Raw genomic sequence first — 21,434 nt, forward strand, 5'->3', positions numbered from 1 at the left:
TGTGTGTGTGTGTGTGTGTGTGTGTGTGTGTGTGTGTGTGTGTGTGTTCTAGGAATGGTACTGGTTTATGACATGTGGTTTAACCATTGGAGATCTATAGTATGCTTCATTTTACTGGCTTTTGTTTATTTTGAAAAATTTTTATAACTATTCACTCATATTTATTCTGCAAAAATATAAGAAAAACTTTGTCAAAAATTAAAGTCTCTTAGATTAGTAGAATTGGTTCACACTGACAGGTTAATTTTGACAAGTTATGCTTTTAGGCTCTTTATTTTCACAGTCTAAGAAAATACAGTATTGTAGAACTTTGTTCTGTTTTGTTTTTTATTAATTAGTTCAATTTACATCTTGGTCATAGGCCTCTCCTTCCTCTTCTCCCAGTCCCACCCTTCCTCCCTCATCCCCTTTCCACTATTCTTCAGAATAGGGAGCCCCCCTACCCAGACACCCCAGCTCATCACATAAGGGCTGAGTTTGTCTTCCTCCCCTGCAGCCTTGTAGGGAAGTCCCATAAGGGGGAAGTGATCAGATAGCAGGCAACATAGTCTGTGTCAGAGAAATCCCCCACCCCCCTAACTAACGGGCCAACATGAAGCCTAAGATGCTCATTGGGCTTATCTTCTTGGGGTCTGTGCATCATAGTATGTCTATCCTGTACTATACAACTAAAGTCCACTTAGAAGTGAGTATATACCATGTGTGTTTTTCTGCTTCTGAATTACTTCACTCAGGATGGTCTTTTCCAGTTCTATCCATTTGCCTGCAAATTTCATGATTTTCTTTTTCTAATGACTGAGTAGTATCCCATTGTGTAAATGTTACCACAGTTTCTTTATCCATTCTTTGGTTGAGGGAAATCTGGGTTGTTTCCAGTTTGAATAAAGCCACTATGAACATGGTTGAACAAATGTCCTTGTGAGATGGTGGAGCAACTTTCGGGTATAGGCCCAGGAGTGGTATAGCTGGATCTTGAGGTAGCACTATTCCTAATTGTGTGAGAATGTGCCAGATTGATTTCCAAAGTGGTTGTACAAGTTTGCATTCCCACCAGCAATGGAGGAGAGTTCCCCTTTCTCCACAACCTCTCCAGCATGTGTTGTCACTTGAGTTTTTTATCTTAGTGTAAGACAAAATCTCAGGGTCATTTTGATTTGAATTTCCCTGATAACTAAGGATGTCTAGCATTTCTTTTCAGTGTTTCTCTGCCATTCGATATTCCTCTATTGAGAATTCTGTTTAGTTCTCTACCCCATTTTTAAATTGGATTTCTTCATTTGTTGCTGTTTAACTTCTTAAGTTCTTTATATATTCTGAATGCTAGCCCTCTGTCAGATATAGGGTTGGTGAAGATCCTTTCCCAGTTTGTAGTCTGTCATTTTGTTCTGATGACAGTGTCCTTTGCTTTAGGGAGATTTTCAGTTTCATGAAATCCCATTTATTGATTGAGCTTAGAGCCTGTGCTGCTGGTGTTCTGTTCAGGAAGTTGTCTCCTGTGCCAATGGGTTCTAGGCTCTTCCCCACTTTTTCTTCTAAAAGGTTTAGTGTGTCTAGTTTTATGTTGAGGTCTTTGATCCAATTGGATTTTAGTTTTGTGCAGGGTGATAAGTATGGATCTATTTGCATTTTTCTACATGTAGACATACAGTCAAACCAGCACCATTTGCTGAAGATGCTATCTTTTTTCCATTGTATGGTTTTGGCATCTTTGTAAAAAATCTGGTGTCCATAAGTGTGTGGGTTTATTTCTGTGTCTTATATTCAATTCCATTGATCCATCAGTCCCTTTCTATGCCAGTAACATGCAGTTTTTACTACTGTTGCTCTATAGTACAGCTTGAGATCAGGGATGGAGATACCTCCAGAAGATTTTCTTTTGTAGAAGATTGTTTTACCAATTCTGGATTTCTTGTTATTCCATATGAAGTTGAGAATTTTTTTTTCAAGGTCTGTAAAGAATTGGTAATTTGATGGGAATTGCATTGAATTTGGCCCTGGGCTTTTTTTTTTTTTTTTTGGATGGTTGACTTTTGATAACAGCTTCTATTTCCTTAGGGAATATAGGACTATTTAATTGATTTATGTGGTCTTGATTCAGCTTTGGCAAGTGGAATCAATCAAAAAAAATGTTCATTTCATTTAGATTTTCAAATTTTGTGGTATACAGGCTTTTGAAGTAAGATCTAATGATTGTTTGGATTTCCTCTGTGTCTGTTGTTATGTCTCCCTTTTCATTTGTTGATTTGGATAGTGTCTCTCTGCCTTTTAGTGAGTTTAGCTAAGGATTTGTCTATCTTGTTGATTTTCTCAAAGAATCAGCTCTTGGTTTCATTGATTCTTTGAATTGTTTTATTTGTTTCTAATTTATTGATATCAGCCCTGAGTTTGATTATTTTCCAGCCATCTACTCCTCTTGGGTATGTCTGTTTCTTTTCTTTTCTAGGGATTTTAGATGAGCCTTTAAGTTGCTTGTATGAGATGTTTCCAATTTCTTCTTGCAGGCACTTAGTGCTATGAATTTTCCCCTGAGCACTGCTTTCATTGTGTCCCATAAATTTGGGTATGTTGTGCCTTCATTTTCATTGTTTCCTCTATTATCCTCTTCATTAGCATAGATGTAAGTTCATATTCTTGAATTTCATTTATGCTGGGGTGTTCAGGGCTGCTTGCCCCTGGACAACTGCTGGGTTCTGGAGATGCCATATTGCTCTGTCTTTTGTTGTTTGAGCTTTTAGGCTGGCCTCTACCCATTGGGCTATCTAAGGTGTCAGCTGTTAGTTTTTGGTGCTTCCTGGAATCCTGGGGTGGGGAGAATCCCTTTGGCAGGAAGATGATTTTTCCTGAAGGAGGCCTCCTCAGCTTTTTAGGTATGGTCACTGAATGGCCGGTGTTTCTCAGGAATTGCCACAGCTCACCTTAGACATATAGATCTGAGTGGTAACTGTGGCCTTTGTTAGTCAGGGGGGCTCTCCACTCACCCAGAGAAGTCCTGGAAACAGCTGTCTTGCTGCTGGGTTTCCTGCTCTGAATTTAATGAGCTGCTGCTCTCGTTCTTATACTGTTTTCTAGGTACAGACCTCTTGAAGAACCCGGGAGCTCCACCGTTTGGTCAGTTTAGTTAGGGATAACTGGTTGCCCCTTGGAGCAGTACCTGGGGGCTGGTCTCAGGGATCCCAGGCTTCTGTAGGTCTGAGGTTGGAGCTCTGTGCCCCAGTACCCAAGCAATAATCAGTGGTAGGTGAGCACAGCTTTCATGCATGCAGCAGGAGGCTAGTGCATAGAGCCTGTAGGAACCCAGATACCTTTCAGGAGCTGGGTGTCCTGAGGTCAGACCTGATGTCCCCCCACACACACTGTGGGGTTTCCTCCTGACAGGGAGACCCAGTCTGTGGTGTTTTGGGGTCCACAGGTCTGTCGGGGCATTGAGTGGAGCACACAGGAGAGCGGTGGCTCCAGGCTGGCAACTAGGCACCTTCAAGAACACGGGAGCTTTTCCCAAGAACTTTTCCATGGGGGGCGGGGAGCTGGGGGTGTAGGCTGACTGCTCTAAGTTCTGACCTGTTGTTTCCCTCACTGTGGGGTTTCCTTCCGACAGGGAAACCCAGTCTCTGGTGCCCTGGGTCCCACAGTTCTGTCTGGGACAGTGATTTGGCCATCAGAAGGAATCTGGGCTGGCAGCTGTGTGCCCACAGGACCCCGGGACCTTTTCCAGGGATTGTCTGGGTGACCTGAGGTCAGTCCTGTTTGCTTCCTTCACTGTGGGGTTGTCTGGAACTGGAACCCCCAGTCTCTGGTGTTTTGGTGCACACGGTTCAACCTGGGAAGGTGATCAAGACATGCAGGCATGTGGCTCTAGGCTGATGACCCAGTGCCTGCTGGGACTGAAAACTCCGGTTTAGCTGGGTGATCTGAACCTGACTGATTCCCACAGCATGGGGTTTCCTCTCACTTGGAAAACACAATCGCTGAGGTTTTAGGGCCCAGAGTTCGGTCTCTTGGTCCCTGTGCCCTCGCTGCTGTCCTGCTTGTCAGACACAGTGTCCTCTCCCTGCCGCCATCTTGGATCTCCCTGTCTTGTATTCTTGTGGGTCCTGTTATCAACCTCCCACTGATCATTCCACTATTTTCATTCTAAATCAAGTTAGCTGGTATGTTCTTTAACCATACTTCATCTCATTCATATGTGTTGATAGTGTGTGGTTTGCCTTTCTGTACCCACCTGTGACGTTCACAAATGTCAAATCTTTTGAAGCCTTTGGACTATCTTATGATCCTGGGAATTAAATGTTACTTGAGGCCTGACAAAACTTGGTTTCTTTAAAACCAAGTGTTTGAGGCTATTCTTCCTAGTATGGTTCAGGACTACTCTGTTTTGTTTTGCTTTTCCCCTTGTGAGTGAGTGTGTTTGTGTGTGTGTGTGTGCATGCACACCTATGTGTTTTCACATATGAATGCAGATTTGTACACCTGAGTGTAGAGGTCAGAGCACCACCTCAGGTACAGCCATCCATCTTCTTTTTTGAGACCGGGTGTCTCAGTGGCCCACAACTCTGGTAGGTTGGGCTGACCAGGAGCATTGAGGAGAAATGTCTACACCTTCCTTCTCTCTGGGATTGCAGACTTGCACTGCTATATCTAGCCTTATATGGGTCTGGGAATCTGAACTTGTCTAGCAAATGCCTAACCCAATGAAACCTCTCCACAGAGTCTTTCTTCCAACTTTCTACAATCATTCAAAGTGTTTAAAAATGGCCCATGTGCTCAGTGCCATGTGTCCTATGCAGGTGAGTTGTCCTGTCCTCACAATTTATGTACCGGAGAAGTAGCTAATTCTTAAGACTGTCCATTGGATAGCCACCTTAGCAAAGCACTGCACAGTGAACACATTTAATGCTTACAGCAGTTAAGAGGAAAGGAAGGAGAAAACTGATCCAAGGAAGTTCATGGCCACACCATGCATGCTGTTTACACTTGGAGTGAGATAGGACCCCCAGAAGGCTGCTTGCAAAGCCTCTGATTAAGTTTCTATTCTCTGTGTTCCCACCACTGACAACCCTACTCTTCAACCTACTTGAACATATATTTAACAGTGTGAATGTGGAAACAAGATCTATGCTTCTGTTACGATTTTTATCACTTTTTCCCCTTCAGAGCTTTCCCTCAAGACTAAGTTCAGAGCCTCCCCACCCCGCCAGACATCTGACATAGGACATGCTGTAATATATTATGGGCACATAGGCTTCTACATACACTTGGCTTCTAAAACACCACCCAGCTCTTCGCTGTCTGCCTTGAGTTGTTCAAGCATGCTTGGTTTTTATGTCCTATTACTCTTACTATGTTAAGTTTGCTCCATTTTGTTGTAGTGACAATTACTACTTAAATCTCAACAATTCTACCACATAGTACAGGAAGTAACTATAATTGTGTTTCACTTAGAGTGGCCACACCCTTTGACATTAATAAACAGAACTAGTGCTGTATGACAATTAAACCCAAAGACACTCTCACCTTTGCCTACCACCCTTCAAGTCAACTATGGTAGGGAATCAACGTTTTTATCAATGACACAGTAAAATTTGAGAATATTTCTATGATTCTTAATAAATGCCTTTTGTACTATTAAAGCGCAGCATTGTATAGTATATGTAAGCTTTTAGAAGGAAGTAAAGATTCAAGTCATTCTTGTACAAAGTTGAAGATGGTCATAATTTTAATTTTTCTGAACAAAAGCACATTAAAGGGAAAAATGAATCAGGAGAAAAACTGCCAAAATTCCCTTATCCCTCAAACATCTACAACTGGGGGAGCATAAAACCATTTGACCAGAGTGAACAGTTGATTTTTTAACAACCAGTAACACGTGTCATAAATTACAATGTGTAACTAAGATGGCTAACACATGAAAGTAAATCATATCCATTCTAGAATGACTTCAGGAAAATTACTTTTAAAAAAAGCTCACGGTTCAGGAAATTTGGGTAACATCATCTCTCAGCTGTAACATGAGGCTGCAGTAGTGACCTCAGAAGCTAGCATCTCAGCACAGCACAAATCTAGAATCCAGTGCAAGGCCGAGCCCTGCCCAGAGCAATGCTTAGTTCAGCTGCATGCTCCAAGTGTCAATGCAGTGATGTCTTTTGCCAAGAGCCGTGTGGTGACGATTTCACGTTTTGCCCTCTGGGAGTCTCTGTAGCAGCTCCTCTACTACAGGTGGGTGGGTGCAGGAGAACAGCTGAAGACAACTGGCCCGCAAGCAGGAATGCTGTGTTCAGTATAATTTTATTTATAAAACTTAGTGGGTCAGAGCACCAATAAAGTCGTTCCATCAAAACTCTGATTCTCTCAGGCTTGAGGAATGGCTCTTATTCTCCACCTCTACTGTTTGAAATATGCAAAATTCAAAACAGGAAACAGGACATCAATCACAAAAACAGAGTAATGGTATCAGGTATGTTCCTATTTAACTTACTGAGAAATTTTAAAGCATGGGAGATCTTGCGATTTCAAGCTGTGAGATTTGAATACATGTACTGAAAGAACTAAGACTACATGTGACTAATTGGAAGACGTAGGCAAACCTTTCTCAAGACATTCCTTCTCCCTAAAATGTTTATGATTGCATGAAGGATGCTGTCCTTTGTTTGTAGACACTACCAATGAGGTCATCGAATGATTACCACTGAAGCATAGGCTGCGCTCTGGTGCTTGGAATAACCCCATAACATACACAGCAGAGAATAAGAGGGTCAGGGAGATGGCTCAGGCAAGAGAGCGCTCGCCACATAGGCAGGGCGACCGAGTTCAAGCCCATGGACCACTTAAAAAGTCAAATACGGCAGTCTGTGGTTGCATGCGTGACATCCTAATTTAACTAATTAGATAAATACGAGTCAAAAACAGAGACAGCAGGAAGTCCTCTGCTCACTTTTCCTCCCTCGATGATTATAATTCCTCCTTGTGTCTGCGTGGGACAAGGGACATTACAGCACAACTTCGAAGTGTGGTATTGAGACACAACCCAGGCTGGTGTCAAACACATGTGAAGAGGACAAGCCTCAGGTCCTCCCGCCTTCACCTCCAGAGTGCTGGGATTGTGGGGGTGTACCATCGTATCCATTTCTGTGTAGTCTTGAGTCCACGCCTCTTGCACAGGTTTTGATCCTGTGCTGTGGCCTGTGTCCAAAGATTCTGGGCCTGCTCTAAGGCAAGACAAAGACATCCACTGACCAAAGCTGAAACCAAGGACAGCCACAGACCACCTGTTTGCTCTGTGATTACATCATGGTCCTCAAATCTACTGTAGGAGTGTATAATTACAGATCTAAAAGCCCACCGTGAGAGAAGGATTCACTTTAATATATATATATATATATATATATATATATATATAAAGACAACGCAGTAGAAAGCATGTCTTAAGAACACAGTTTTGGAGCTAGAGTCAAAATAGAGCACTTGCAGAGCACTGCAGAGGACCTGGGTTCAGTTCCCAATACCCACATGGTGCTTCACAGCCATTTGATTGTTCTTTGATGAAAGCACAGCCACTGGAGGCCTGCCACAGGGGGCGCTCCACACTCTCACTCTGCACCCATGCAACACCCGGCCCCTCTAACCTGTGCCTTTCTGCTGTCACAGTTCATAAATGTGCTGTCACACAGGCGATAAGATACTGGAAACAAGGACGAATCTGACCTGCCTCCCTGTGCACCCATCAGCTGCTTCAGCTCAACTGAGCTGCAATTCTATCCTCCTCGTGTTTTCCAAAACCATAGTTTTGCCCACACACTTCCCTGGGGACGACACAGGTAAGAACATGCTTGTCTGACAGCGGGGCCCCTGTTTTGACTTGCTAGGCTTCCCACTGCTGTCAGGAAATTAAGCTGCTTTGTGAGTTTGGGGAGAATGCACCAGGTGCTGCCTCAGCAAAGAAAAGAATTAAAGTACACGTTTGTCCTTTAAAGAGAAAAAGAAGAGAGGTAGGAAGAAAGGGAAGAGGGAGGAGGAAATGTGAGGAGAAAGGAGGACAATGGTCAAGGAAGACCAAGTGGAGAGAGAGCTTTGGGAGTCACATCTCCAAGAATAATCTCATATTCCTTAGATCCATATGGAAATGTAAATTTTTCTCAAAAAGGCAATTATTTGTATCAGTTCACAATGGCCCTCGGCCACTATAGACATTCTGCCTGGAATATTCTACAAGGAATCCCACCACAGTCCTGGGAGCTTTGTGATCATCCTGAGTTGGAGCCACTAGCCCTTTACAGCCCTTTACAGATGAGAGGAGTGAGGCTCAAGAGACCAAGGCCCAACTGGGGTTGGCTGCAGCTCAGCTTTGCCCAGGATGATTACACAGAGCTCTTGTCAGGTCTCAGAGCGTATGTTTGGGGGTAGCAGATGGATGAGTTTATTTCTTCAAAAGGCATCTCTGTGGGCGTAGAGATTTAGTTCCATTAGTAAAGTCCTTGCCAAACATGCAGAAAACCCTGAGGTTAGCCCCCAGGAGTGCGTAAAACCAGCGCGGTGGCTCACACCTGTGATCCCAACACTCAGGAGGTAAAGGCAAGAGGACCATAAATTCAAAACCCCGAGGTTAGCCCCAGGAGTGCATAAAAATAGCATGGTGTCTCACACCTGTGATCCTAACACTCAGGAAGTAAAGGCAAGAGGACCATAAGTTCAAGGCCAGTCTTGGCTATATAGGGATCTTGACACTAACCTGGGCCAGAAACTGGTGTAAAGAAGTGGGAACACAGACTTAGTAATGATATTTCATGCAGCAGACAATCCCTGGGTTAAAAACTATAGAGTCGGCTGATCAGTTGGCTCTGGTTCTTAATTTATGCTTCTTTGGAAGTTGAATAAGAGTCAGAAAGAGAAATGCTATTGAAGTCGTCTGTCGTTTGTGGATTTACCCTGTCAGCAAGATTACCTGCTGTCAAAATAGCTGGCTGAAAGAATTTAGAATCTTTGCTTTCACAGAGGGGAGAAAATTCACAAAACACAAAATTGCATTTTCTACTTCCAAACACCATAATTCTCATGTCTAACGATGATCTTTAAAAAAAATCATAAATAATAGTTAAATTTATATTGAGCTTAGCATATTATTGTTCCTTTCTTATTGCTTGTGGTCTGGAGAATAAATCTCCGCCGGGCACAAATACTCTACTGCTGAGCTACCGCCCCAGCCACCACATTTTCTATTTCTATAAGAAACAAGCCTAACCTAACTCCTTCAAAGGACTGCCAAGCAGGTATGAACACACTTCTTAGAAAAGATCCAGATGGTTGATAGTTAAGTTGCTGATCCCACAGTCTCTGCCACATCCCTTGCACCTGAAACACTCTGCATAATATGATAATGAGTGAGCATCGCTGTGTTCTAAAAGAGACTGTATTTCCAAGTGATGGAGTATAATATTATCAAGCAGGACATACTACACAGTCCTGGGCTCACAGCACACAAAGTATGGTGTGAACTATCATTTTATTCAGTTCTCATTTAAGAAAAAAATAATCTATAAGTGAAACTATTTTTCAGGTTCATAGTCTCTCAACAAGATTCCTGCTAATTACTCCTGTATCCCACGCAGAGTATCAGCTCTTTAAATGCCACCTGTAGTCATTCAGACTACAAATACCCCTGCAAAGACCCATGCGCTTTGCTGGCCTCTCCCTCCACTGTGAGGAGACAGGAACTTTAAAGGTGGGAGCTGCTGGGGGAAAGATGGACGAAGGGGGTGTGCCCTTGAAGGGGATCTTGAGAGCACAAGGTCCTTTCCTACTTTACTGTGCTTCTCTATCATATGGTGATACTTTTACTCCGCTACACACTTCCCAACAAAATGTTCTGCCTGGTGACAGGACCGACATGAGAAAGCCAAAGCCACCGTGGCTAAGCCCACAGTCAAAATAAACCCTTTATTGTTCTGGGCTGAGTAGGTCAGATAGTTTGTCCCCGCCACCAACACATCGTCTGATTCCATGGCAATCATTGGAAATTATAAAATCTCTCTCTCTCCCTCTCTCTCTCCACACCTTTAAAAACATATTCAATTGTTAAAACCAAAGCCAAGTTCTGTGGCAAATCAAAGCACATGGTTAATTTAATTTAATTTAATTTAATTTAATTTAATTTAATACACATTTTATCAAAGCACATCCACGGGAAGAGTCAACAGGATTGATTAAATGGATCACCTGTCTCTAATCATGGCTAAGCCATGATGCTGTCCTCCATGAAAGAAAGTTTGATGATTTCTCAGTGATAGGAGGGCTCAGAGATCAAACCAAATTATCTCTATTTTATGTCTCAGGTGTATCTTGTATGTGTGAGTAAAATTCTTCCACACACGTGGAACATTTTAGTTATGTTTGTTTCTTAAAACTAATCACAGTACAAGTCTTTTTAGCATTGTTGACTAGAGAACTTCAGTGACCTCGTTTGGTGCCTCACTAGAACAATGGTTTATGACTAGAATTATTATAAGTATATAAATGTTCCCAATAAGTAGAGAGCAACTGACTCTAAAGTACGGAATTGAAAATAACATCATGTAGGAAGAAAGTCACTTTTCTGTAGGCAACTCAGAAAGTGTTCTTGCTTCTCAAAACATATTGCAACATTCTTGAAGGGAAATCAAGGATCTGTTAAAAATCAAAATCTGCTGAATCCCATGATCAGTATCCTTAGAACATTAAAAAATAACTTGTGCCTGTGGAGGTCAGGGAACAGCCTCAGGTGCTACCCACCTTGTTTATTGAGGCAGGATCTCTTATTCCTTTGGATCTCTTCAAAAAGGCTGACCAAAGGGCCCCAGGCATCTGCCCATCTTCCTCTCTCCAGCTGAAGATCTGGAGGTCTGGATACCATGGACATGCCTCCATGTTAAGTTTTACATCAGTTCTGGAGATCAAACTCAGATCCTCCTGCTTGTAGGGCAAGCACTTATTCACTGACACATTTTTATCACCACCTCTAAAAGCTTTTATTAAAAATATTTTTAAACCAACAAACCATAGACAACTCCAAAGTGATAGGAGTTAGATCCACATACCATTTGTGATCTGGTCAACCTCCTTCATGTCCTGGGACTTGAGGGATCATTACAAAGATCTGATTATTACAAATAATAATCTGAGGGATCATTACAAAGAGCTTGATTTTAAGATAGCTATTTAAACTTCAGACTCCACGCATTGTCCCTCTGTCCATCTTTATCCATATCAGAGAGATCCAAGCAGGTATGGGAACTTCAGATAGAGCCAGGAGCTCCTCAGTCTATACCAAGAGGGACAGAGCCTATTGGTGGCTGGGGTGGGGAACTCATTAATGAGGATTCAGAGAAAACACGGGCCAGGCCTGGCTCCATCCTGCCACAGAGCCTGAAAAATCCTGCCCCCTCTTTTTTCCTTCATTTGTTTTTGTGTGTCTGTGGGTGTGTCTGAGTGTTCCTGTGTGTGAATGTGAAAGTCAGAGAGAATCCTTGAATGTTGTTCCTTTGGAGCTGACCACGTTGTCTTTTGAGTCAGTATCTCTCTCTAGCTTGAAATTCTTCTAGTACGCTGACAGGCAGGAGGCTGCCCATGTGTCCCTTTTCAGCTCTGAGGTCACACGTGCTCACCACACATGCCTGTTCACGTGGTGCTGGGGATGGAACACAGGTTCTCATGCTTACACAGCACACACTTCTAGCTCGGCACACGGAGCTGAGCTCAGGGCCTCCAACTCACTCCCTGCACCTTGTTCCATCTGCCCCCAGGTCTTCTGCTCTTCTGGCCAATTTCCCTTTGAAGGGATCCTCTCCCACGAGCTGGTCACCTGCGCTAGCTCAGCGCTCTCCACCTCGAGAAAGCTTTTTGCAGAGGGAATTGGGCAACAAGCCGTGATGATGTAAAAGCAATACAATACACCTACAAGTGTACTGAGCATGGCTCCTCCTGCCTCCTCTTCCTTCTGCCTTCTTCTTCGGGAGAGAAAGCAGCGCTTGTCTAGTTTCTGAGAAATCTGTGTCAAGAAGGCCTACTCCCAGGATGAAGGCCGTTTATGGAGTCAATGTCTACAGTATTTATGCAACAGCTGCACAGAGGGCTCATGGGCAGCGCTGTGACGATACAGCGAAGAGAATATTGAAATTCTATCATTCAGAATTTACATGTGGTACATGTGTCTTTTTTTTAAGCAACTATATCGACTTCCTTGACTATATATCAAGGAAATAAACAACCAGTAAGCTCACTCCAGGAAGCTGAATATCAACTCCCTTGAGGAAATAATGCAAGGTTACTCATGGGCACTACTTGAAAATTCCAGAGAGGTCTGTATGAAAATAATAGTTGCAATGAAAAATTTCAGGTCAGAATTATACCAAAGTGAAGTATCATAGTAGCTGTGGTGAGAAGAAACTTGCTGACTAGTTTATTTCAAAAACCTATGTCTGGGGCAAGGACTCTGCCGTGGCAGGGCACTTGCCTAACAAGGACACGGGTTCAAACCAGAGCCCACATTCATTCAATAGTCCACTGTAGTGGTACACACCTGTGGCCTCAGCACTGGCGTGACAAAGGCAGACACATCCATGAGGCTCACGGACCAATTGCCTAGCCTACATTGTAAGTTCCAGATCAATGAGAGACTGTGTCAGAAAAACACACTGAGGATCAAGTTAAAGTTGTCCTCTGACCTCCACCTGTGCAGACTTGTGCACCTGCATATACACACACAACACATGGACATGAACATGCGCACACACACACACACACACACACACACACACACTTCTACTGTATGTGGTATGTGTTTTTACCTTCAGGCTTAGCCTCTCTATGAACTGGTTAAAGCATGGTCAGACAAATGAACTCTCAACTGAAATAGCATGGCTTGGAATCCAAACCATGAATCCAGGACTAGAAAAAATGGAAAATAGATTCAAAAATTAATAAAAGTGAGACTGTGGAAACACAGGAAGGAGAAGAAGAAGAAGGATCTGAAAATGTCAAGTATTGACGTCTCCTCACAGCCCCCAGGCTGCTGGCACCTCTTCAAACGTGAGCCCTCACAGGCTCGCTCACACCCACAGACTGTGAGCTCCCTCTCTGTCCTGGGGCAACACCAGGCTGGAGGCTTCTGCCCCTGCAAGAGAGCAGTTTTCAGTGGGGGCCGCTTCCCTGGACTGGCTATGGTCACTTAAGGGAGTTCATTTTAAAAATGTGTTAGCTAGTTGCTGCCACTAAGTAAACACAGCTTCCCGGAGTGGGTTTCCTGTTCGTTTTATTTCCTTGCATGTCTTACTCAATACTTCCTTCTCTTGAGTCTTCCTGCATACTTCATAAAGAGCTGGATGGCCTTAGATATATGCAGAATTTTCAGGATCTTTGGAAGAGTTAACCTATAAATCATTAGTGACACAGCCACAGGAAAGACAGGAGAACTCACTATGGCTCATTGTTCGTTCAGTTTTTAAAAGAATCTATTGGAACCATTCAGAAAAAGCCAGCTAGATCAGAACTTCCATGAAACCCTAGTAAGGCAGGAAGCTGTCATCAAAATGCCACATGGCTCCGTAGGCCCATGGGCTGAGACAGGAAAGTGTATTCACTCTCTATACTCTTTCCTAAATCAGCTCCATAGAACCTGATGAGCTTGGTAACACTGTTGATGGCATTTGGAGAAGGCAAACCAATGCCTACTGATGTCATTTTATCAGATCAAATTTAAAAATACAAATAGCCAGCCACACTCCAGTTTGATAGAAACCACACACTGTTTTGCTCAGTAGTTGGCAATGGAGGAGTACAAAGCTGATTCACCCTAACCTCAGCAAGCCCAATAGGAAGTATGAAGGTTGGAAGGATCTAGCTGGAAAGATCCCAGGTCACTTTCAGGACTACACGTACTGTAAGGAAAGATTCAAAGATGTGGTTACAGTGCTGCATGGATCCAACCTGTTCTGGTCTCCTGGATGTTCAGTCAGAAGCTAAGAGTCACAGGACACCTAGAGAGCCCTAAGAGTTGAGCTCGATGCTGCTAAGAGTGGATGATGCTGTTGCTGCTGCTGATATGATGACGGCAGATACCGACCTCAATAAAAAGCAAAGGCTGAGAGCCAAGTTTGGCAATACAGTATCGTTTCTCCCAGTGAAACAGAATCCATCCAGCCCTCTCTGCCACTCCTGATTCCCAACACGAGACAGTCAGCTGTCACACTTAAAACCACAAAACCAGGAATAGATTTGAATGATTTTTATCATTCTTTCTATCTGACGGAGGAAATAAGTTCTTGGTTATGACTGCTTGCTTCCTTACCAGTCCTTGGTTAGGTTGTGTGTGCGCATATGTGTACACTTGTGTGTGGTACGTGTGTGTGTGTGTATGTGTTTGTGTGTGTGTGTGTGTGTGTGTGTGTGTGTGTGTGTGTGTTGGCAGTGATTTCGATCAAACTTTGGGCCTTGCACCTGCTAAACAAGCATTCTCCCACCAACCTGGCCTTCCAGTGCCACATAAGCCAAAGATTTGTTCTTTGGCCTCAGTAAGCAGATAGTGCAGAAAGAAAGAAGAGAAATTCCTCTTCTTCAGGCCTGTGTCAGCAAGCTTGCTTTCTTCAAAACAAATAGGAGACAATTGGCTCGTAAAGAAAAGGTTTAACTTGCTTTTAAAGATAGGCAGCTTGCCTTTGGGCCTGAGGGGAGTGAGACGGCTCTTGGAGGAAGCGTGTGGCAGAATTAAGCAGCTAACCTCGTGGCGAGAGGATAAGGCAGAACAAAAAGAGAGGGCCCACAATCCCCTTTGACAGCTGCTCTTTGGCCACCTGAGGACGACCACAGGTGAGTCTTTCACACGGTGTAGGGGCGGCCCCACCCACCGCCAGCAGAGCCTTCTTCCTGAGGGCCAAAGCAAGACTAGAAAGGTTTGGCTTCCTCGGCCTGGATGCCCTTCCCACCCCTGGGCAAGCCCTTGCGTTCACCTAGGGATGTGCATTGTCGCCCTCTCGTCTGAGAGCCGGACACAAGGCTTAGCTTCCAGTGTTGCTGGGAAGACAGACGGGATGGCGAGCAAAGCACTGTCACAGGCCAGCAGCAGCCACACGTGATGCCTGTCACCCTCGGGGTTGCTGAAGTCCCCGCAGCTAGAGCATGAGAACGGCCGCGGTCCCTCAGCACACAGGAGAACAGGCATCTCCGTGATGCACACTCACTCTCCGTGCTGAGGAACAGAGGATGGGCAACTCCTTCAGACTCACCGTCAGCGCAACCCGCAAGCTTCAAGCTCAGCGAGAGACCTTGTGCAGGAATGGTGAAGGGGCAGCCCTGTGGCGCAGGTGTAAAGCCTCAGTCTGACCCCACGGCTCGCACAGCAGGAGAGAACAGACTCCTGACAGCAGCTCTCTGCCCTCCACACACACACACACACACACACACACATGTGTGCATACATGCACAAACGTACAAGTGCCCGCTTATGCATGCACGTGAGCGAGCACACACACACACACACACACACACACACACACACACACACACACTACAGAAATAAATGTTTCTAAAGAATAAAGTGGAAAGTAATTGAGGCTTCCAAATACTGAGTTCTGGCTATTGCATGCTCGTGTAACACACTCATTCACATATATGGGCATTCGTATGCTCTCCCATGCACACCTTTCTAAATTTTCCAAAATTACAGATACATAAGCTTAAGAGATGTATCAGAAATAAAATCTGAGTGTGAGATAATGAATGACAGGCTGAGAGACGCGTCTCGGGACTGGTGATGAAAGACTAACGGAAATAAACACGTGACTAACAGGAGCATGCGAGCATCCCTCAGGAAAATGCTCAAATATTCAGCTAAATTTAACCTTTTATTAAAAACGACGCTTCCGTGTGTCGGTGTTAATGAACACGGCTCGTGTGGGAACTCTCCAGCCCTCCATGACTACAGCTTAAATCCCATCATGCTTGGCTGCTGTGACCTTTTGTCTCACTCACTGTCAGACCATCGCCGCTACCTCTGTGGCCAATGCTCGAGAATTGCTCAAGCATTTTAAGTCACCTCACAGAAAAGTTGTCGCATCCAAACTTGCTATTGATTAGTCACATTTTCATATATGTAGGTGCATGTATGTGAGTGTGTTTGTGTGTAGATAGAGGATGGATACATGACCGATCGACACCTTTCTCCCGAGAGATGGGGGTTTTGCTATGATGCCAAGGCAGCCCTAAACTCCTTTTCCTTTTTGGCCTTGGATTCTTGGACAGGTGGACTGGAGGGGTGCATCACCTCACCACCATGTTGCAGGGGCGAAGCTGATGCCAGCTGATGTACCCTCCTTCCATCCCCAAAAGTGTCCTGAATATGCCCCCCTTTAATCATGAAGAAGGGGTCTGTCTTCTCTTTTCATGGGTGGCTCACAGCTTGATGCTAAGGATAACTGCTTGGCTAGGACTGTAAATCTGAACAGTTTCTGCGGAGTTAACCTCACTGAGAAGCAGAACCACTTGGTTACAAGAAATCTATAATCTGCTTTGTGCGGAGCCTCAAGGCAGCAGAGCCCCGGATCCTTACAATGCTTGCAGGCCGACCTTCTTCTCGCAGAGCTTTGGGTAAGGAGATTTCAAAGCTCCCTGCTGCCATCTCACACCTTATTGCCGGGAAAACATTCTCTAACACACTCCAAATCCTTCTGGTACAATTTAAACTAATTTCCCTTCCTCTGGGGCATCAAGTGCAGGCAGCTAAATTCCTCCTGAGGATTCACACTTGTAGACTTTCAGAGTATTCACAGGATCCTAGAAAGGTCCCAAGATCATTACATTCATCTTCTTGTTCTTAGCAAAGAATTAAAATGCTGAGACACACAGTGACCAAACCCAGTCAGTTAGTCCCAAGAGCTTTGGTCACATTATAAATAATTAAAGTGCTGGAGTGGAGCTCAGTGGTGGAGCACTCGCCTCATATGTCCAAAGACCTGGAGAGGACAGGAGCTCCACAGGAGAGCAACAGAACCAAGAAATCTGGGCCCAGGGGTCTTTTCTGAGACTGACACACCAACCAAGGACCATTCATGGAGATAACCTAGAACCCCTGAACAGATGTAGCCCATGGCAGTTCAGTGTCCAAGAGGGTTCCATAGTAATGGGAACAGGGGCTGCCTCTGACATGAACTCAGTGACTGGCTCTTTGATCACCTCCCTGTGAGGGTGGAGCAGCCTTACCAGGCCACAGAGGAAGACAATGCAGCCAGTCCTGATGAGACTTGATAGGCTAGCGTCAGAGGGAAGAGGAGGAGGACCTCCCCTATCAGTGGACTGGGGAGGGGGCATGGGAGGCAATCAGGGTGGGGCTACAGCTGGGATACAAAGTGAATACATTGTAATAAATAAATTATATTAAAAACCATACAAAAAAACCTTTTAATTCTTGTTTGAAATAATAAAACTACATTATTTTCTTTAGAAAAACAAAAATTAGTAAGTATATAAACAGTAAGTCAGAATCAGTAAGACTTTCCTGCAATGATAAGGGCTGCCTTGTAGCGTAGAGAAACTCAAACCACGCAGGCAGTCTTGATCAGGAATTAGGGTGCCTCTGCTTGTGTCTTATTTTCCCACCAGTCTCCTCATCTAGAAGGTGTTGTCAGCATCACCACCAGCCTTAGAGAAGTGTCCTGTGGATAGTATTAACACATGAGCAAGTGTAATTTTAATGTTCTGCACTATTCTAAATTCTCAACAATAACTTAATTGTGACAGTTGCATGTTGATTCAGGCACCTCGGTCCTTGCTTCTATGGATGTGTGTATATGTTTGTGTTTTCTGGTGTTTATAAATTTGTGTGTGCTCATGTATCTATGGCTACATATTCACATCTATGCACAAATATATGCTGAGGCCAGAGGCCAATGTTAGTTTTCTTCTAAGGGCCCTCCCTACCTTACTTTGGAAGACAGAGTTTGGCTGGGAGGGAGTTTCAGAGACCTGCCTGCCTCCACTGTTGGCAGCTCAGGGTTTACATATGCATGCTACCACATCTGCGTTTTGTGTGACAGCTGGGGATGAGGACTCGGTTTCCTATCCTTACGCACAAGCACTTTAATAACTGAGCCATCTCTACAGCCTGTACTATCCAATGCTGGACTAAATATGCCCCCTTTTAAGATTTTATTTATTTTATGTATAAGTGCTCTATCTGCATGTGCACCTGCATGCCAGAAGAGGGCAGTAAAGAGCATTTCTGGTTGTGAGCCACCATGTGGGTGCTGGGAATTGAACTCAGGACCTCTGGAAGAGCAGACAATGCTCTTAACCACCAACTCATCTCTCCAGCTCCCTATACTTCCCCTTTTCATTTCTTTATTTCACTCTAAAATATTGTAATTTATAAAAGATTAGGGTTTTTTGAGAATTTCATACAACGTATTTTGATCACATTTGCTCCCTCTCTTACCTCCTCCCAGACCCCTTTCTTTTCCTACCCACCCAACTCTCCCACTCACTCTTATTTTCTAATCCATCAAGTCTAATTTCTCTTCCAACATATTCCTGGGTATACGGGATTCCACTGGAGGATCATCAACCTACCAGGAGCTGCACACTTAAAGAGAACTGACTCTCCTTCACCTAGAAGCTAAAAATTGCCAAAAGCTCCTTGCTCCACCCACCTCTGTGTGCTTGGACTCGATCTGACATGAGCTTGCTTATGTATTGTGTCATGACTGCTGTGAGCTCATTTTTCAGTTTCTCCGTTGTGTCCTGAAGATACTCTTTCCTCTAAATTGTCCTCCAGATGGTCATCTGCCAACACCTGGCCCTTACAGTCTCGCCGCCCCCTCTTTCGTAGTGCTTCCTGCAGGAGATATGATACAGAGATCCCAGTTAGGGCTGAGCTCTGCATGGTGGCATACGCTCTGCACCTTGACCAGCTGTGGGTCACCATGTTAATCACCATCCACCAGGAAGAGACTTTTCTGAGGGTCAGCAGGTGTATGGGACAGCAACAAGTATTAGAGGTCTATTTAATGCTGTGTCCATTTAACAGAATAATAGTAGCAGATTGTTTTAGGGCCTATGACTTGTCTAGAAGTGCATTCTTGGCCAAACAATGGTTCCAGGTATGGGTTTATGTTGTGGAGCAGGACCTAAATCAAATCAGAAGATGATTACTTCCGTGACATTCATGCTGCTGTTGCACTAGTGGCCATGTCTTGCCAGGCCAGTGATGGTTATGGTGTGCAGGGCTTCACAGCCCTGGATGATTACTTTCCACCTTGGATTTTGTATAAAGTGCCACCTTCCTGCACTATGAATGCTAGGCAGTAGAGATGAAGATTCTACGTCAGCACTAGTGTGACTTTTCCATGTTCTGTGACTAAATATGTGGCATCTTCAACTACAGAGTCTTAACATCAAGTTCTGAAGGGTAAATAAGAACTTTGGCACTAGCCTGTAATATTTAGGATGCTCTTGGGACCTCACTTGCAAATGATGCCAAAAGAAGTAACTTATTTCTGGCTTCTTATTTGCCAACCTTTGTTTTCTAGAAAGGGCATTCTTGCTCCTTTGCTTTTACAAAAACTGGTTAAATCCAGACAGCTGTGATTTTCAACCTCAAGTCAGCTTGCTTAGCAGACACCTTCTGAAGACTGATCCCCCAGGTCAAGATTAACCTACATATGCTTCAACTGTCCAGTAGGTTGATAAAGGGAGCGTGGGGAAGGAATAAATACGTCCTTGGATATCAGAAAAAATGGTGACTCTTGATCAGGTGCTTATCCAAGTCTCTCTGAGGAAAATTCTTCTGTAATGAAAAGATGGCTATTTTCCAGATTCAAGAGAAAGTGGTCAGAGTATCTGAGCCCGTTGGCAGTGAAAGCAGATGTTTTCCTATCGTAGCAAAGAGAACTGGATACAGACACTTAATAAACTTCCTCAGCAGTCGTTTAAAACACGCAGTGGCTCAGAACTCACACACTGTGCAAGAAGAATCAGTTAGTGAGGGACAATAAACATGAAGAAGATTGAGCCTTATTAGACATTAGAGAAATGCAAGTCAAAACTATACCTTTACTCTGAGACCCCATCTCATCCTGGTCAGAACAACAGTCCTTAGGAAAACAACAGCAAGTGACCTGGACTGTGGGGGGCGGGCTGCTGCCAAGTCTGACAACATGACTCCATCCCAGGGACCCCCGGAAGGACTCATGTATAACTGACCTTTGCAAGCTGTACTTTGACCTTCAAATGTATGCTATGGTGACAGCGTAGGTATTCTCTCTCTCTCTCTCTCTCTCTCTCTCTCTCTCTCTCTAAGGGGATAAGTGTAATTAAATAAGAAAGAAACAATAAATTCTGGTAATGATATGGACGAAGGGGAACCTTACATACTAGGTGCTTTTGGTGCAAGTAGCCCATCCACTGTGGTAATCAGAATGGTGGTTTCTCAAAAGCTAAAGCTAGATCTTCTACGTGGCCCTGAAAATCACTGTTAGGTGTTTACCTAAGGATTCTATGTCCACAAATCACAGAGTGCTGTTCTCAATGGTTAAGTTATGGAACCAGCCTAGGTGTCCAAAAACAGAGGATTTTTTTTTAAAACTCAATAGAATTAAAAAAAAAAAAACTCAATAGAATTGGTTTTAGCCACATAAAAGAATGAAATTATGATATCCACAGGGCAGAGGGTACAACTTGAGATGATCATAGTAAGTGAATTAAGTCAGTCTCCAGCAGACAAACCTCATACACATGCTCTCTCCTTCATGTTTCATACATGTTATACAGATACACAGAAGTGAAAGGCAAAGGGTGAGTAAAGGGAGTAGGGATAGGGTGAGGCATAGAGTTAACCTACAGTATACTGATATAAAATGTTAATTAATTTAAAAAATTAATGAGGGAGACTGAGGAGGCAAAAATGGAATCCCACCTGAGGAACTTCACCTTTGGTTTAGAGAAAGTGATGGAAGGAGAATGAGCAGAAGCAGCTGACCTTTGCAGTGTCTGGTATGTACCCCAGCAGCATCATGGGCGTCTCTTAGTCCTTTCTGGTATATACCCTGGCAGCGTCATGGGCGTCTCTTAGTCCTTTCTGTGACTGATAACCATCAGAAAACAAGTGCCATTTATTTCTATTGTGTAGTACGGCTGTTTGAACGAGAATGAGCTCTATAGGTTCATGTGTTTGAATGTTTGCTCCCCAGTTGGTGTAACTGTTTGGAAGGATTAGGAGGTGTGGCCTTGTTAGCATGGTGTCATGGGGTGATGTTTCAAAATTGGATACCTTTCCCAATTAGTTCTCTTCCTGCCTCAAGTCTATGGCTCAGATATAGACTCTCAGCTCCCGCCCCAGCCCCCACGTCTGCCTGTCTGCTGCTGTGCTCCCATTGTAAAGTTAGGTCACAGACTCTAACCCTCCGGAGCCATGTGCCCCAAAT

Source organism: Psammomys obesus, unplaced genomic scaffold, assembly GCF_907164565.1.
Source record: "Psammomys obesus unplaced genomic scaffold, mPsaObe1.curated_primary_1811, whole genome shotgun sequence".
Classification (NCBI taxonomy): Eukaryota; Metazoa; Chordata; class Mammalia; order Rodentia; family Muridae; genus Psammomys; species Psammomys obesus.